At 36.0% G+C, this 12,044-nt stretch overlaps 1 protein-coding gene and 1 non-coding gene across 3 annotated transcripts in view; one reads left to right on the top strand and one right to left on the bottom strand.

The window, feature by feature from the left end:
• The window catches only part of SESN1 (sestrin 1), a 110,022-nt gene that overhangs the window by 36,697 nt on the left and 61,281 nt on the right, over positions 1-12,044 (bottom strand). The window lies entirely within an intron of this gene.
• Positions 5,696-5,811, top strand: LOC118905541. Its single transcript, XR_005022248.1, has one exon. It is a non-coding gene; the product is annotated as a U12 minor spliceosomal RNA (small nuclear RNA).

Raw genomic sequence — 12,044 nt, 5'->3', positions numbered from 1 at the left:
GGTAAAAAATTTGCCTGTTTCAACTTTTGTTCTCGGTAGAAGGGGTAAAACCTCCTCTGAAAATTTATAAGCACAAAGTGGCTCACATATGAGGAGCTGGGGCCTTAAATCCCTTTACCTACCTGGTCTTAAAAGAAACAATCAAAAAAACAAGGCAAGGATTCAGTTAAAGTGGTTTGGTTATGTCCCCCAGGCTCCAGTCAGAAATATAGATTATCTCTGAAGGAGATAAAATTCTGATGAATATGAGCTTACAATAATAAGACATACCTTGAAAAAAAGCACCATTAGTGAGGTCTGAAGAAACAATAATCACCTAAGACCTGCAAGACTTCAGGTGTTAGAATTATAGATGCAGAATACCAGTTTAATATGTTTCTTAAATTTTTAAAGGAAATTGAAAGTATCGATGAGGAACAAGAAACCATCAAAAAATAACCAGATTTAAAAATGAATCGAATACAGACTTTATAATAATTGAAACAAAATTCAATGGATAAACACTGTATTCAGCATAGATGAGGAGAAAATTATTAATAAACTAGAAAGTAAATCTGAAGAAATAATCCAGAATGTAGCACATAATACAAAGAGATGGAAAATATGAAAGAAGAAATAAAAAACATGGAGGATCGAATAGAAGGTCTAATATATATCTAATTGGAGTTCTCGAAGGAGAAAGGCAATATTCTAAGAGATGATGGTTGAGAATTTTCCAGAACTGATTAAAGACATCAATCCTCATTTCCAGGAAGCACAATGAATCCCATACAGAATAACTGAAAGGAAATATATACCTTGACATAGAGTAAAACTGAAAAATTCCAAGACAAAGGGAAGATCTTAAAGGTTATCCAAGAGAAAAGTCAGATTACCTACAAAGGAAAAACTAAACTGACAGTCTAATTTTTAACAATGGAAGCCAGAAGATCGGGGAATAATATCTTTGAAGCACTGAGAGAAAACGGCCTTTCTTGAATTATACTAATATATGAAACTATCTTTTAAGAAAGTGAATGCAAGAAACACATTTTAAGAGAGAAAAAGTAAGAGTCTACACAAATATATCCTCACTGAAGTAGCTTCAGTTCAGGAAGAAGCAAAATGATCCCAGTAAGGAAGTGGAAAAAATGCTACATGTCAACAAAGAAAAGGTTCTTTGTACTTAAGATTTTCAATTCATGTGTAAAATTCTCACCTAAGTAGGACAGTACATTCCCTAAGGATCTTAGATAGGTTTGTATTGAATATATGTTTCCATTTTATTTGCTTAGAGTGGAATGGCCAGCTCATATAAAAAGCATAGGTTTAACTTTCTAAGGAACTGCCAAACTGTTTTCCATAGTGGTTGAACCATTTTTACATTACTGCCAGCAGTGTATGAGAGTTCCAGTGGCTTTACATCTTCACCAACTCTTAGCATAGTCAGTATTTTTCATTTCAGTCAATCTAATGGAAGTAGTGCAGCGGTTCTTAACTGGGGGTGATTTTGCCCTGTTAGAGGACATTTGACAATGTCTGGATACATTTTTGGTTTTCACAACTGGTAGGTAGGTCAGTTGCCACTGACACGTACCTGGTACGCTAGGGATTCTGCCAAACATCCTAAAACACACAGGGCAGCCCCTCACAACAAAGAAATACTTGGTCCAAAATGTCAAGTGCTGAAATTGAGAAGCCCTTGTGTAGTAATAATGCATTGTGGTTTTAATTTGCATATCTTGGATAACTATCGATATTAAACATTTTTTTAATGTGCTTATTGGTCATTTATATATCTTCATTCATGAAGTGACAGTTCAAATCTTTTGTTAATTTTTTTTTTAATTGGGCTGGTTGTCTTCTTGCTACTGAGTTGAAAGTGTTCTTTATTCTGAATACAAGACTTTGTCTGATATATGTGTTGCAAATATTTTCTTCTAGTCTATGTCTTGTTTTGATGATTTTCTGCTACATTAACTCCATACAGCAAAAAATAAAGTCATCTTTCTTCCCGAGGCGAGAGCAGGTGGATATTGAAGACAGGGTTAAATAACAGTTTTTCTTTTGGTATCCTTGGCTCATAAAAAAGCACTTCTTAAAAAGCAATATTAGTTGATGCTACATGGAAAACTGGGCAGCACATACCATAGAGACAAAGAGAATCTAATACTTAAAAATGATTCCCCCAATCCTAGGACCTGGCACAGAACAAAGACTGGGCCATGTAAGCAGTGTGTTGAACAAAGAGATACTTTTAAAAAGTCCCCAAACTACAGTTATTTGTATCAGAAAATAATAACACCACCCAAAACATGCCAAAAAATCTGCAGATGAAGAAATGAAAAAATGGTACTGGAATCACACAGTGGTGCCTATTGGTGACGTGAGAGAAGGTATCTTTGAACTGGGTTTGAAGATTACCTTGAAAAATGTACATTAACTGTCTCATGTACATTTAGAGTCTAAACTGTTCACTTGATAATCATCTAAAATTCTTAGTTTCAAGACTACTCTGAAATAGAGATTTAGTGTATGAAAATGATGATTTTTAGGATACTTTCTATCCTCTCTGCTTAAGAAAATTATTTATTATAGAACATTTGCAATAATGTAAGCAGTAAATGGGGAACCAAAGTAGCAAAAATGGTCCTGAGTTCTATAAGGAATTTCAGAGAGCTACTATTTCTAAAGATTATATAGAGCTCCGTGTCCTAGATTTTTTCCCTAGCTGTTGATGACTAAAGACACCATTAGGAACAATGGAAACCATGGTTTAAAACACAGTAATTGTACCGAAAAGGTGGTCTCCAGACTAAATGCACTTGATTCATGGCAATTTTACTTCTCAGAACAATTCTTATGAGTAGCGGGGATGATTTTGCTTTATTAAATATTTTTCTTGAGTGTGAATTATTGCCTAAAATGCCATGAATACTGAATTTTAAATGTTGCCATTTTTTCTACCACTTCCCCTCCCCCGTAAACACTCCTTTTTCCCAATAACAAGCAGATTTGTCTACTCTCTGCTTTTCTTAGTAAGGAAAGAAATGTTCATTATTTTCCTATATAAATTTGCATTCAATTAAAGTCTATTTTCCTGAGCTTCTTCAACCCCCTCAGTAAAGTTCTTAGATACAGTCAAAGACTGACAGATAATATAAGTTCTTAGATAGTAAGGTAACCAACAACAGTATGTTGGGTCCCTTCTTTCCCCCTAGTACAAGTGGTAGGTAATAATTAATAAAATGGTCTTTTAACTTGGCCATAGCTTTCCCTGACACTTGGGATTAGAGGCATGTGTCGGCTTCCTCTGATTCCCCATTCTTTGGTCCTGCAATAGCATAAACAAGATCCCTAGCCCTCGAACTCTCAGAATCTGAGCTTTAAGACCTGACAAGTCACTGATAGGACCCCCTGATCTGAGAATCTGGTCTAAGGAGAGGTATAAAAATAAAAAATAAGAAGAATGGGTTCTGGAGAAGCAGGGATATCAGAAAAACTACTTAGGACTATCAATGCCCACAAAGGCCTGAGCAGTGCTCTATGTCCAGAGTATTCATGTAAAGGTGTAGATGCTAAGTAATTGTTTCCTATGCATGCAGAGTATGCCAGGAGAAAAAGACAGTGGGAGATTTCTTCAGTGTATCAATAAATTAGGCAACTGGACTTTTTCATGTCTCAAAATACTATTTTCTTGGCTGCCTAAAATGATTTCATCCATAAGTTTGAGGACAGGGCAGAAACAGATGAAACAGAGGAAGAATAAAAATGGCCAGGACCTGGATTAGAGAGAAATATGTCACAAAGGAAAAATAACTGTCTGAAATTCTCAAGATCCTAAGGTCTTGGAAGGAACCATAAAATCTCACATTATATAATGAATATAACTCTATGTAACTGTGGAACAAAATGAAAATGTATATAGAGTTTTACAGTCCACAAATTTCCCATGGAGTGACTGTGCCATTTCTCACAACCACCTTGTGAGATGGATCTCATTATTCCTGTACTAAGAAGAAACTGGCCAACCTTTAAGTGGCAGAGGTAGAGTCAGATGCAGGTCTGTCTGACTTCAGGTCCAATGTCCTTTCCTTTCCCCTACTCAACAGTTTAAAATGCAGCTTCCGAGCCCGCCCTCAGGGAGCTTACAATCCAGTTGATGATAAAAGACTCAGAAACAATGAGGACAACACTAGGCAATGTGTAATTCTGTGTTAAATTACATGCTACAAACTGAAAATATGCAGCAATGGAGAGTCAGTAAAGGCTTGAAAGATGGGTAGAGGGGAATGGCACAGGGGAGAGAACAAGCTTGATGAACTCTAGAGACTGAAAGGAAATTGTTTTGTCCCTGGCAAGGGATATGAGTTAGTAAGCAGTGGGAAATAAGTTAGGGTCAGTTTTAGGGAGCCTACAAAGCCAGCGAAAGAGGAGACTAGAGAAAGAAAAAGGCAATAATGGAGCCCTAAAAGCTTTCTGAGTAGTGATATAAAGTGGTGAAAGTGGTGACTTTCACAAGTGTACAAGATGAGCCCAGGCAAAGGAAACCTGAGTACATCTAAGGAAGAGGTAGTGAGACTAACTATTCCCCTCCTCTTCAGCCTCACGACTTTATCTAACTTCACAGTCTACCCACAGGGATCATTCCTGGACTTGTGCACATGCTCTTCCCTCTGACCACAATTCTGTTCCCTCTAATCCAGGCCCACTTCTCACTGTCAGTCTGAAGTTAAAAGTCATTGCCTTGGAGAAGCCTTCCCTGTCCTCCACACCCACTGAGCACAGTAAATATCTCCCTTATATACTTCCCTGTTAAAGCACTTATCTCTCTGCATTGTAATTCCTAGTGGGCTAGCCAGTCTCTCTTATTAAACTGAAAGCTCCAAAGGTAAGAAATGACCCATCTTGTCCAGCACTGAATCCCTTGGTACATAATGGGTGAATCAGAGGAAGTAAGGAGGGGTATAAGATCAGGAAACAGATTTAGGGCTACTTTCCCTAAGATTATATGAACAGCTAAGAAGACAGATACATGTATAGCCATGCTTAAATAAGGAAGAATGTAATGTGGAAGATAGCCTCAATGTCAGTGAAAGAGATAGTCCAAGCCTTCTTTCCTTCTATCTATCCAAAACCCCTTAATGGAGAGGGTTGGATCAGGGTCATGACAAAGGTAGGAAGAAGATATACTTTTTATAACCACTGCTTGAGGATAATAGGCTGTAATTTTTTTAAACCACATTTTGGCCTTAAAGGGAGCGAAGAATTTAACAACTTTCATTTAACAACTCTCTACAGGGAACACAATGCTTTGCAAGAACCCACACAGGATATTTCAGAGCACACTAAGACGAAAGAAACATAATTCCAGCCCTAAGAAGCTTTATAATCCAATAAAGAACCACACACAGTGGAATTATGTTAAAGGTATAAGCAGTGCTATGGCTTCAGATGAGGGGAAGAAGTCAAGAGATCATAAAAAATGTGTCAAGCAGGGAAATGAGGTGACTGAGCTTTGATTTTAGAAGATCAGGAGAAACTTCTAGGATGGTCTGAGTTGTGGGGAGAAGCTAAGGGGAGGTAGACTTTAAGACAGTGTAATGGTCTAGTTAAGGGGTAACTGGATGTATGCCAGAGTGATGAGAGTAGAAATAGAATGCAGGAGACATATTCTGTAAAGTCAAGAAGGCAGAATCTTAAAAATTGATTACGAATGCCTTAAACTTATGAGTAAGGAAAATAATGAGTTGAGGTGATACCTGAATCCTCACTGCTAATGTGAGACGAATTTTTGAGTGGGTAAAGGTTGCTCCTAAGGTGACCTCCCCCCCCAAAAAAATTATGAATTAGAAGAAAATTTATTTCCCAAGAAGCCTTTTGCTTCTTTCCACTTTGTACCTAAACAAATACTGTATAAGGCAAAGGTGGTGTTGTCAAAGATGGTTTTGATGAGATGCTTATGGATAAGATAGTGAGGTTGCTTTTATTTGTGACTGTTCACTTATGGACAGATGCCTCCAGCTGTTTTTATTCCATAATGTCCCTCTGCAATTATCTTTAGAGCTTAAAGTAGTATGATTAAGTGAAAAGAATCAGTACTTAAAATGAGAAGATCTTTTTCTATGTAGATACAAGGTAACAATCAGATAGATTATACTATTAAACATTTATAAGGAAGAAGCAGTAAAGTATAATGACTAGAAGCATTGGCATTAGAGTCCAACAACCCTGGGTTCCAAGGAAAAATTAAATCTCTTTTAGCCTTGATGTCCTCACCTGTATAATGCGAATGATAATATAGTGACCTTAGAAGGCCAGAGGATTACATGAAATCACACACAGTGACTGGAATAATAAGTGGTCAGTAACTATTAGCTCTGAGAGCTACACAGTAAGAGCTACAATACATCAAACCAGCAGTCCTGTCTTATTTAAAACATAAATTAAATAACTCTTTAGCACAGCATTTGTGAAATACTCAAATTTTACTCATCCTTTTGGTGTTTGGAGCTTGAACAATGTGCATTTAAGATTTAAATTATTAGGTATCAATGTACTTTTTAAAATTTAGTATTTGTAATGCTGTTTCTTCTAATTACAATGTTTACTAAGTATCTGCAAATAATTTAATATCAAGCACAACCTAGCCTTAACGATTTTACACATTAAAAGAGAATCTATATTTTAAAAACAATACTGAGTGTTTTCTATAACAATTCTTTGTATACCTTTTATTATTGATATTTTTCCAAGAAAATCCATTGGTCAATGTGGTAGAGATGGCTAGTTGTCCCTAGTGCCGATTCTCTGCTTCTTCTATGGTTAATAAAACCCCAAATCTTTAGTTGGGTATATTGCCACTCAGAGAAAAGACAAATTATCCAGCTCTCCTTGCATCTAGGTGTGACCAAGTTGGTAAACTTTGGCCAATGTGATTATAAAGGGTAATGGAGTGTGCATAATAAATGTCACTAAAGTGAGGAAGCGTATGCTTATTCTCCTAGTAAATTTTTCCTCTGTCTGGAATGTGGATGTGATTCTGGAGCTGCAGTGGCCATCCTGGATATCTGTCTTAGAGATGAAGCCACATCTTGAGGCTGCTGGAAAAACACAGAAGGGATTTGGGCACCTGATGATTACATGGAGCTTCTGAATCAGTCCTGGACTGCCTTCATTTACATGAGAAAGAAAGAAACTGTCCTGTGTAAGAATTATTATTATTATTTTTTTTAAGAATTCTTATATTGCATTTTCTGAACTGGCAGCGTAATGTAATCCAATCCTAAAAAATACAGACAAAAAGAAAGCCAAAATTTAAGCTCACTTGTTTTCTTAATAAGTTTGTTCTCAACTTATACATGCCTGGTCTTTTTATGTCCCCTTTCTTCTTATTCCTACTGTAAACTCCTGGACGCCTGTAGACATTACCTTTGACTCATTTCTATGGTGTTAAGGGAGGGAGGGAGAGGGGGTGAGTTCATTCAGCTGCTCCACCACTACCACAGTTATATTCCTAACCTATTCTTTAGTCTACCCCCACCCACTCTAGAGTCTATTTTGCTCTTCATCCTAGAATTTCAACTCCATAAAAGAACTGTCCTCAAAAACACCATTTATTTGTTCATTACCCACTCAACATATTTTGAGTGCCTACTGTATTCTGTTAGTTGATGAATAAAACAGACCCTGACTTCAGACAGCTAAGTCAGGCAATATTTTAAAATGCAGATTGAACTGTGTTCTATTATTTATGTACTACATCTCTATGGTCCCAAATTTTACTAAAGGATCAAAGTGAAAGTAAGTGAATGTAAAAGATTGGGAGAAAACAGATATATGGAGAGGGAGCAGGAAATAAGGAGGTGTGGAGGAGGACTCTCAGGGACAAAGGCAAGATGTAACCGTATAGCAAAGGAAGAAGGAGGGAGAAGGGAAAGGAACACACATTCAATAAATTTTACTGGGCTTCATACATCCTTAAAACCTCTTTCATGTGTTAGTGATTAATAGGGACAAGCTTATTGTTAAACTTCTGGAACCCTTAGAGCATAGCAACCGCCCTCCTTATTATTATATCTGCTGTTTGCACTGCTAGAAGCAAAGACCTTCACAAACCCTCAGAAAGCTCCCCACTATTCCTTCCCAATCCCAGCGCCTATTTAGAACTTCTACCCCTTCTCACCTCTAACTGGAACCTTCTTCTACCAGTGTCGCCTGAGGGAAGAGGTGATTCAGTAGAATGGGGAGGGAGTGTTGTTGAAATCCCCAATCAAAATTTAGGTTTAATTTTCTCATACAAACACTGCTAAAATAGAATATAAACATCATTTGTGCTACTAACTTTATTGTTTGGCAATAGAGCAGTAAAAATTGGCTTTATGGGTTGTCTTTAGGATTTGCCAGAGTGAGAAAATAAGTTCTAAGTTTTAAATAATTAATATGAATTTTAACTTCGGACTGTCGTCCCACTGTGAAACACAGAAAACCTGAAAATCATTCTTTGCCTAAAATATAAAGATGGTACTATTGCTGGACACACAGCTCCAGAAGAATGAAAAAACAAAAACAAAACACCCAAACAACTCAGCTACTGATGTCGGGATTTTGGTGCTTTTTGTTGTTGTTGTTTTTATCTTAGGTGAGGGAAAATGTATTTATTAAATACTACTAAACCAGTCTGTGACATTCAGTTCTTAATACTCTACAATACGACATTATGAAAAAATTTTTTTCTTAGATTGTGGTTTTAACACTTCACAAGTAGTTTCTTTTCCTGTTAACTTTTCAGACAACTCTGCTTAAGCTTGAGCTAAATACCTGGAGGAAGTGCTACCACAATTTTAGCTTTCTTGTTTCCAGTTGAGCAGTATTATTCTCACTATTTCTCCATTAGGAAAGTATCATATGTTTACTTTCTAGCCTAATAAAATTGCTTTAACCTAATAAAAATTTTTGTAGTATATAAAAATTAATATGAAATAATTATGGTAAAATAAACAGTTATAAATCTGAAACAGAGAAAAACAGGAACACTGTCCCACCAGTACTAGCAAAAAGGCTTATAGGATGCTTAAAAACTTTCTTTGGCTTTTGTTTAGCACCTGAGTCAGGAAACTCAGGGTCCCTTGTCTTTTTCTACAGGATCCCTGTCCATAACATGCAACCAAAACATAACACTTGTTATATTCCTGATACAGCATAAAAAAGCAAGAAAACATTCTAAGTAGTAAAGACAGTCTTTTCCTCCCCCATGAACCATAAGTCTAGAAAAACAAGTTACCTCATTTATGACCCATGCTATTTAAGACTCTGTGATGCAACAATATTGCACTACTATTTTCTATAAAAATGTATTCTTCCAATTAAAATCTTAGCTCAAATGTTGGCCAGCAAAGTCCTAAAAATCTAGTTTTTTTCCCTCTTATTCTATCAAATTGGATTTAGGGAACAGAAAAAAGTATGTTTTTATTTCACACAGTAAACATCATTAGGCCCTAGAAACTATAAATCTCTACTAATTGGTATCTTTGCATAGCAGTAGTTATGGCAACCTTAATTCATGGGGTTGACTTTGAAGTACTGCAAGATATTAAAATCCCCTCTGATTAAACAATGCAATTATATATTCAGCATCTAGTCCACATCTGATATAATAATCATAGATTTCAGAGCTAAAATAATTATAAAATAAACTGAGTGAAGCTAGAATTGCAATTTGGAGAGTGTCTAAATACAAACACTTTCATTCTATAAATGAAAAAATTGAGAACCAGAGGTGAAATACAGTTTTAATGTTGATGTATTTATCATATTATAGTTTTGAGAAACTTGGAAATCTGTGTGTAAAATCAGGGCTGGTCTTAGGATTTGATAGAGTAAATGGCTGCTTACTTGGTGTAATTTTAGAAGTGCTATTACCAAAAAAAAACACATAAAAATGTGTCACCCAAATTTTCCCTCAGAAATGGAAATAGTAAAATGATACCTAGTTGTCTTTCTTTTACATATTTAGTTGAGGTTTAATAATGCCTACAATTCTATAAGCAGATTAATTCCATTATTTTCTGTTAAAATGCAAATATAAAACTCATATAAAAGAAAAAACTCAAACTATATAATGGATTCAAACCTTACATAGGCATGTAAGGTGAAAATCATGTAGATAAAATTATCCTTGAAAATCTCTTTTGAAGGTACCAGACTGAAGACAGATAGTCCACTTCTTAATAAGTCCAAAGCAGACATTTTGTCCCTCAGTATTAGAGCTGATGACTGTTTATTTGGTTCAACACCAGTTGGAGTCATTGGCTTGTGTTCAGGAGGCTTGTATAAAAAAGCCTTGTGTAAAAAAAAAAAAGTCTTTTAACACTTGAAATACACTCAGAATGGTGAGACGCTCACTCTATGAGAAGTGAGCAGGAACTCAGACCAATGGAGAACATAGCAGATTTCTGTTTCTTATTTTACACTCACTCAGGGGCATATGCTCATTGAGTGTAATGTTAGGCAGAATTGCCTATGATATTTATATTAAAAATACATTCTGCCTCATACTGAAAATTCTTTTGATGAACAAGAATAGTTACATTTGCGTAAGTTAAATGTATGAGTGATGTAATTCCACTGTAGGGGTCAGTTCTTTCCTTAAGACCAGGTTTTGATGGCCTATTAGGGCAGTAGAGAAAAGAACAGGTTCTGTGTCTGTGAACAAGGAAAGATCCCATGGGGGGTGGGGAAAGACCATGGTCAAAGATAAATTTTGCCTACTGCACAAATTTGTTTAGAGTATAGATACGCATATGCTGCATAAAACCTTTAAGTTGCAATACCCTACTAACCATAATATCCCACATTCTCAAACATGACAGATAACTGAGAATTTACTATAATTTCCCTTCACTTTTGCAAATAGTAACTATTAGTGTGAAAGTATCATCTTTATATTTTACTGTTTTCAGTTCAAGATGAGGCCCAATTTTAAAAAGTTAACTTGGAGGTGAGAACATCAAATTCGTAAAACACAGTGTTGTCTTGTGGCTTTTCTACTAAGTACTGCCAGCAAGTGCTGGCTTCTTTATCTAGCTAAGCACTGCTAAAGTGTCTAAAGTGGGAGGGGTCATAGTCCTATCACTAGTAGTAAAAATCCTAAGTTACTAAATTTTATAGAGACAATTTACATGTACAGAGTCTAAACTCGTTGATCCAAATAGCAAAATGAAGTTGACAGAAATGGGAACAAGTATTTTCAGGAATTTACAAACTAAGTTTCTATTAAGAGTTCTTTTGGCTACAAATTCAGTTTTTCAAGAAATTTGTTGATAGTCCTCTTTCTCCTAACTAGAGTATTGTTCATGTAGAAAATACATTAGTCAAGTGAATTATTGTGGCCTCAAATCTTAAAAGGAAACAGGGATGGGAGAGGGGAGAAAGCACATTGAGGGGGGTTATTTCGTGGCCACACACTGCACCATGGCTGTGGCTGGAATTTCACAAATGTGTATGTACCACCAGCCCAGTGGAGTTCTTTGGGAGAATACAGATGGCTGAGCTCACTTAGGAACCATGATTGGGAAAACAGCTAACTGGAAATACATGGCCAATTGATACGAAGTGTTATCTTTAGCATGAAAACCCCAGTTATGGGAAGAGAGATTATTATTTGAATTGCTAGTCTTCAGCTATAGCACTAATGAAAACTATTTAAGGAACAACAACAACAACAGCAACTCCCCCTTTCACAAAAGAAATAATTTAAGTTGGCAGGTCTCTTATTTATATGATATCAACTTTTTATTATATTTAAATATACTTCTTTAATTGATGAAGCACAAAAGTATCAAACTGAAGGTTTTTTGGGGTGGTGATGGGAACTGAGAAAGGACGAAAGGGTTGAGTTTAATTAATGTTCAGACTTCTGATTTCTCTGTCAACTTAGTTGTTAAATGTGGGAAAGTTATTACGAATTTATCATTTTGGTAGTGCTACTCTATTCTTCATGTAAACATTTGTCCAAGGACTCTTGAGGCAACTCCAGAAAATTACATCAGGTGTTTTGCTACAAT

Source organism: Balaenoptera musculus, chromosome 12 (genome assembly GCF_009873245.2).
Source record: "Balaenoptera musculus isolate JJ_BM4_2016_0621 chromosome 12, mBalMus1.pri.v3, whole genome shotgun sequence".
NCBI lineage: Eukaryota > Metazoa > Chordata > Mammalia > Artiodactyla > Balaenopteridae > Balaenoptera > Balaenoptera musculus.
This window is presented reverse-complemented; position numbering and strand designations above follow the sequence as displayed.